General features: G+C 43.7%; 1 long non-coding RNA gene across 1 annotated transcript; it reads left to right on the top strand.

Annotated features, from left to right (window-relative positions):
- Nucleotides 1–585: 585 nt before the first annotated feature.
- On the top strand, nt 586–2,964 carry LOC119340518. The gene is made up of 3 exons (XR_005164584.1): nt 586–2,127; nt 2,243–2,335; nt 2,426–2,964. It is a non-coding gene; the product is annotated as an uncharacterized LOC119340518 (long non-coding RNA).
- Nucleotides 2,965–7,617: the final 4,653 nt, after the last annotated feature.

Below are 7,617 nucleotides of genomic sequence, written 5' to 3'. Positions count from 1 at the left end.
ACCCCTTCGAGGATGGCATACTACTTGACACTCCACTCATGCGCATGCATAGGTATTGCCGGAGCTTCACGGACGACGAGGAGGAGTGCAAGCGCCAAGGAACACCTACGCCATCCACGAGGGAAGCATGGAAGAGAAGACGGAATAATCGGAGCCGCTACATACTACAGCCACCGGACGTCTGGACGCACCGGACATCCGGTACCTGACGCAGCCCAGACGGCCAAAAGAACTCCAGGCGATGAGTGCTATAGCGGCCGGACGACCGACGAACGCCGGACGTCCGACAAGTCCTGGCGCCCGGACGACCGACGCCGACCAGACATCCGGTGCCACCTTCACAGAAGGAAAATAGCGGAAGTACGAAGACTTCCGGACATCCAAACTGTCCTGAGCCTCCGTACGTCCGACACCCACCAGACGTCCGACGCTTGTGTGCGCAGTCGCGGGCCTTTGGCCTTGTATACCTCTCCCACTTACCCCTTCGTGGCTTATCTCTACTACCTAAAAGAAACGGAACGTTCCGTTTCCCATCTTACGTCGCTTGGCATCGTCGTCCCTCCTCGCTCGTCCCGTGCAGCCACATATGGGCCAAGCCCCACAAAGCCCACATCTCCCACGTCACACAACACACACTGGGTAGGGTTAGCGCTGGTTCCAACCCCTCCCGCCCCTCTGGTCCTCGGCCGCCGCTCGCCATCCTCGACACCACCTCGCAACCGCGTGCTCCTCCACCGGTCGCTATAGCCGTGTACGCCGCCCCGACGTGCTCATCTGCAGCCCTCCCGGACGCGGACCAGGGGCTAAACTGCGCAGTCGCAACTATCAGACCAGCCATGGCTAAAGGCCCAAGCAGTCACCATCTCAACTCATCGGCCAGCCCACCTTTGGCAACTGCTGCTCTTTGCTGCTTGCCGCCCCTGCCAGCGGCTACACAGCCAACTAGAAAAGGTTGAAAAGGGAGGAATGACCACATCTGATCCTCATAATTCAGAGGGGCTTAAGTGGAAGTCGATCTGGTGAGCTCCGTGTTCGATAAACATTCAACAGTTTCTATGGCGTCTTGCACATAAGTCATGACAGCCTACGAGTGGAGTTGGATCAAATATGCCCTGTGTGTAACCGTTTTGATGAGGATGGTGGAGACTTGTTCTTCAAATGCAAACCGGTGCGGAAGATTTGGCAAGAGTTGGGCATTGAGGAGGTCCGGCAACAGTGCTAGGATCTGTCTGATCCAAAGATTGCTGTGCACCGGATTTTAGGCCATCCAGAAGAGCTCGAATCAAAATGTATCGCTCTACTATGCAACTGGCGGAAGAGCAGAAACAAGGTAAGCCAGGAGAAGAAATCTCTGAACATTGTCGCTGTACTTCGTCAGGCTCGACGCGACGCTGCCGAGTTTCTCATTTTTTTGGCAAGCAAGCCAAGGTAAACCTCAAACCTGCTCATTGTTGGGAGCCCCCTCCACATGATGTCCTGAAGATTAACATTGATGGTAGCATTGTGGCTGATCTGAAGAGAGCAGGCTGGGGCTTTGTGATAAGAGACGTATAGGGAGAAGTAATGGGTTCAGGAGCGGGTAAGATAGACGATGTTCAAGACAGTTTACAAGCTGAGGCAGTGTCCGGTGTCCAGGCTATGAATCAGGCCATACAATGGGGGATGACCAATGTCATGGTCGAAACAGATGCAAAGCTGCTTGTCCAAAGATGTCAACAATTCAAAGAGTTTCGATCTTGTGCCCAACGGTGTCCTGTTTAGGGAGATTAAAGCCCTGGCTATTCTTTTTTTGTTGGTTATTGCCATCGGTCATGTAATAATGATGCGGACACGTTAGCGACTTATGGTTCAAAGATGTGTATGAGCCGCAGGCCGTTTGGCCGGGTGATGCACCTACCTTAACCCATGATTTGGTTGCCGGCGATCTGGCGCGACACAGTGGTTAAGTTTCAAACAAAAAAAGTCATGGATCAGTTTTTCACCCCCCCCCCACCAATTATGTTTCATGAGGATATTTTTATTCAGTGGATACATGTTGATTTATTCATTTGTTTAGAAGTAAGAGGTTCAGCTTGCTGGATGTCCTTGCAGGAGTAGTCGAGCACAGGATCTTCCTACGATTTGGAGGTATGGAGTTCATGATACAGTGACCTATTTTCTTTTCGTACTGAACATCGAATTTTCTCCTTTCTATTTGTGAACTTTTTGGATATGCTCTTTACTCCAGATTTCAACTTTTCAGGTTTGTTGTTCTTCCAAGATTTCAGGGAGTAGGCATGTTGCTGCCATTTTACTGGGCGGATACGTGCACTGCTGAGACCTTAGTCTATCCATTGTAGGTCATGCCTTTTGATCAATTGTTCGCAGTCGTTGAGATATTTTTCTTCATGCCCGTTTTATTGATCAAATTACTGATTTTATTTAGGTCGGAGTATTTTATGAATTTACTCTTCTCCATAGCGCGTCCATGAGGGCAGAAATTCCATGCTCCAAATCTGCTTGGCGAGCAGTAGGTTATCTGGTGATTGCTTTTGTCAACTGACCGGTTATGAGATTTATGTGCACCATGTGTTTTGTCGATTCACCTTATGCAGGTAGTAGTCGCTTACTACAGTACATGCTTTGTGATGGAAGAGAAAGTAATTTGTATGTATGTGCGTATTATTTTATTCCTGCGTAAAAGGTTTAGCTGTGAACAACAATTTTTTCATGGTGGATACCTTAAAGTGGACGGCAATGCATTTACTTCAATTCAGTTTAGAGAACAATGTTAGGTGTCATACTTCTGTTTTTTTTTCATTTGCATACAAGATTACTAATTATAGTACTCCCTCCGTCCGAAAATACTTGTCGCGAAAATGGGTAAAAGTGGATGCATCTAAAACTAAAATACGACTAGATACATCCATTCATCCGACAAGTATTTCCGGACGGAGGGAGTACTAAACTGGCATATGCATCAGTCTTGACTTTTCTTCTAGAAGCGTGCATGCCATTTTGGCATTATTTGTACAACCTTCAATTACTTTCCTGTAACTGTTTTTGATGTTGTACAAGCTGCAATTGTGCTACTTGGAGGTATCAGGCATCACCGCCTGAATTTTGAAAAAAAAGTGCTACTGAAGGGTTGACTAGAACGGGCTTTGTACACTTTCTATTGGATTTAATTTCTAAAGTTAATTCTCGGCACGATGACGGGGCTAGCAGGCTGCTGGAGCATATGGCTGACAGTAGCTGCGTCTACGGCCGTGGGGAAAGTAACGTCCAGGAGTGGTGTGGGTGGCCACCGGCGTCCCTTGATGGCATGTAGGAGCGACATGGCGTGGGAAGTGCCAGTGATGAGGACATGACTACCTTGAATATGACCAAAAATATTGCATATATGCATATTTGTCAGGTGATTTCTAGTGCAAACTATTCAATAATCTATTTAGGTTATCCAGAACAAAAATACTTCACACACTTTTGTGTTTTGTCTAATTGCAGGTGTATGGGACATTTGTACAATCCACATATGAAGATAAGGAAGAAAGAGATGTTTATTTGCTGTCCAAAAAGTTCTCTCACGTCACTTTTGGCCCAAGAGAAGATAGAGTCCAAGTCTCTCACGTTCTGGATTCAGATTCGGACTGCACAGACATACCTGACTCAAAACGCACACAAGTTTTTCATACGGACTCCGAATTGGGTGATTCTTTTTGCATTGGAAACTAGATTTCATGCACTTTCCAACCCAATTGGAATCACCTTCAAATTCGTCCGGAGCGTTGAGTTGTGGACGAAACAATCTGATGCTGCAGCAGAATCCGAGTCAAACTACAAGTCCAAAGGTGTCACATCACCTCCACTTGGGCCCATTGGCCTTGTACGACCTAGATTTAGTTTTAGGCTGCCTTGGGACGTCCTCACACCTCCTTGGCCGCCACCCCTTGCTCCTATATAAGTAGATCCATCTAGTAGCTTTTCTCTGGGGATTTGTTTAGTTAAAAGTTAGCCAACGCAACTTCGTGTATTTTGTTTGTGTCCAACGACCAGACCAAGACCGCTTTCGGATCCCCACCTTTATCAATACTTCATACATATTTGCAATATTCAGATTGCTTTTATCATATTCTTGCTCGTTCTTCGATTGCTTGCAGGAATAGACCTTCGTGGTCAGGTTGATCGTGCACCGGCGTGGTCAATAACCTCTGGAGATTGGTTTAGCGATTGCTAAGGCGCAACGTCGTGCACGTTTGTAGTCGGATCGTCAAAGTCGTCTCCACCAAATCGATAGTTACCATCTCATCGAAAGATCGGGACCCTCGCCTCTATCAAGTGGTATCAGTTTTCAGGTTGCTCGGTGAGAATTTCCAGTTTTCCTAGATTAGATTTACTTTCTTACCTATTGTCCAAGAAAAAGCCACAAAAAAGAGTTAGATCTATTCATCCTTGGTCCAAGCCAGTCTGAGCCTTTGCAATTTTCTTTTCATTGATTGCATAGTTGAATTATCGATTGCATCGTCGTGTTGAGTTGCTGGTCTTAGTGTCTAGTTCGTTTAGAGTTTCGAGTTCTGTTCACATTAGTCACGCCACCGCTGCATCATTATCTCTTCCGCTGTCCACCACCCATCCATCAATTTCCACCACGTGCTACCCACCTTTCATTGTCATAATAATAGTTGAGATCGTTCACATCTTCACTTGATCCAATCTGCATCTTATCTAGTTTGTTTTGGAAAGAGGGAGAAAAAAAGAGAGAAAAAAAATGAGAGAAAAAAAAGGAAAAAAAGTCAGAGAAAAAAAAAGGAGAGAAAGAAAAAAAAGTGTGAGGAAAAAAAAGAGAGAAGAAAAAAAACAAAAAAATCGGCACAAACTTTTTCAGAGGAAAGTTGGAGATAAAGTTGTTGATATATCCTGCTTGGCTGTTGTTTCACCTCATTACCTTCACTGCTGTTGTGATCTTCACTTATATCTTGCTGTCAAGAGCTACTTAGTATCCTTCATTGATGCTAGTTGTGCTACGCCGTGACCTCATTAGTGTTCTAGGCTCGCGTCTCTAGTCCGGTCTAGCCTAGGACCAGCACAGTACCGTCGTTGAGCGTTTATTCAACATTGCATCTTTGAATTGATTATTGCTAATCTTTTGCTACCATATATAGCCAACCCAGCTCCACATATTTCTACACCGTGTATACGTACGCTCCCCTGGCAATCGCTTTACTCAATATTCGGAGTTACTTGACACCGCTGGTTGCCGATCACCGCCTGCTGCATGGTAAGAACTTGTAAGACATTGATATTTGCTTTACTGTGAGCGTTTTACCACCATATCCTAGTAGTTATAGGAACATTATTTTTGGGTTTTGTTTCTTGTTCTACTAATCATGACAGGATCCAGAGTCAATTCATGGGCTTTGTCGATCGCGGGAGACGTGCCACCACCTTTGCAAATACCACAACCGTCACGAGAGGTGCACAAACATCCAAATGCACATGATCAGGTTAATGTATCTATACCACCATTTAATGGCCGTTTTAAACCTGCTTTATATATTTAATGGGAGTTCGACATAAAAAATATATTTGCTTCCCATAATTTCGATGAACATAAAAAGGTTAAGGTTGCGGTTGGTTCTTTCACTGGTTATGCTTTGGTTTGGTGGAGTGAATATTGTCGGTTACACCCTGATTATATACCTACTACTTGGGATGATTTGAAACTTGCCATGCGACATACTTTCGTCCCTGCTTATTATACTCGTGACATGATTAAGAAGTTGCAACACTTAAAACAAGGTAGTGAAACTGTAACAAAATATTATGATGATTTACAAACTACCTTGTTGCATTCCTCTTTAGAAGAAAGTGAAGATGATTTTATGGATAGATTTTGGGGAGGATTAAACCGTGATATTCAAGAGATACTAATTCATGAAGAGTGTTATCCTATGGACCATTTGTTTCATCTTGCTTGCAAAGCTGAACAGGAAATAAAACGACGTATTGGCCACGAGGAGAACAAGCGCACGGTGCACATTCCAAGAATTGATATGATTGTTCCTTCAACTACTAGGCATACTGTGACAACCACATCCGTTGTTGTCAGGACTACATCACCTCCACCATGTGACACATCGCCCCCGAGAGTGGCTACATCATCTGAGTTGATCATAAGAGGTAACGACAAAGGTACTGATCTTCCATCTCTACATGAGAATGATGAATGCCTTGTCAATTTGAATGCACCATCTGATGAGCTACCCACTACTTTAATCACACCACCTATTTTAGAGGACTACGTTGATAATTTGACTTTGCCATGTGATCAAACAACTGAAATACCAACAATTTTAAGTGCACCCATTGAATTAACTATTGATGCAAAAGAACCAATGTTTAATCATTTTGATATGACCTCTAATCTTGGTGATGATTCTGTGTTGAATGACTTATTGCATGTTTGCTTATTTAAGCATGTTGTAGCATGTAAATTTGATGCAAGTAAGGTTTATTCACCAATGTTGGGATGGTTTAATGATGAACATTGTCAATCTTTTGAAATGAATAAGAGCTTCACTTATATGTGCAAACTGAGTTGCAATATTTTCATGCCTTCTACTTCTTGTGCTAATTTTTTGGCTTTAGATTTTATGGACTATGCAAGTTACTCATCTATTCATGTGTCATATATGCAAAAATCAAGGGAAGTAAAAATGGATGACATATACATATACAACATGTACACCTTTTCTCTTTTGTTAGCCACATTTCAGATTAAGCAACGCCGAGGACGGCTTTATTTTCAAGAAGGGGAGGATGATGAGGACATGACTACCTTGAATATGACCAAAAATATTGCATATATGCATATTTGTCAGGTGATTTCTAGTGCAAACTATTCAATAATCTATTTAGGTTATCCAGAACAAAAATACTTCCCACACTTTTGTGTTTTGTCTAATTGCAGGTGTATGGGACATTTGTACAATCCACATATGAAGATAAGGAAGAAAGAGATGTTTATTTGCTGTCCAAAAAGTTCTCTCACGTCACTTTTGGCCCAAGAGAAGATAGAGTCCAAGTCTCTCACGTTCTGGATTCAGATTCGGACTGCACAGACATACCTGACTCAAAACGCACACAAGTTTTTCATACGGACTCCGAATTGGGTGATTCTTTTTGCATTGGAAACTAGATTTCGTGCACTTTCCAACCCAATTGGAATCACCTTCAAATTCGTCCGGAGTGTTGAGTTGTGGACGAAACAATCTGATGCTGCAGCAGAATCCGAGTCAAACTACAAGTCCAAAGGTGTCACATCACCTCCACTTGGGCCCATTGGCCTTGTACGACCTAGATTTAGTTTTAGGCTGCCTTGGGAAGTCCTCACACCTCCTTGGCCGCCACCCCTTGCTCCTATATAAGTAGATCCATCTAGTAGCTTTTCTCTGGGGATTTGTTTAGTTAAAAGTTAGCCAACGCAACTTCGTGTATTTTGTTTGTGTCCAACGACCAGACCAAGACCGCTTTCGGATCCCCACCTTTATCAATACTTCATACATATTTGCAATATTCAGATTGCTTTTATCATATTCTTGCTCGTTCTTCGATTGCTTGCAGGAATAGACCTTCGTG

Source organism: Triticum dicoccoides, chromosome 7B, assembly GCF_002162155.2.
Source record: "Triticum dicoccoides isolate Atlit2015 ecotype Zavitan chromosome 7B, WEW_v2.0, whole genome shotgun sequence".
Taxonomy (NCBI): Eukaryota; Viridiplantae; Streptophyta; class Magnoliopsida; order Poales; family Poaceae; genus Triticum; species Triticum dicoccoides.
The sequence above is the reverse complement of the archived record's forward strand: the minus strand, read 5'-3'. Positions and strand labels throughout refer to the sequence as shown.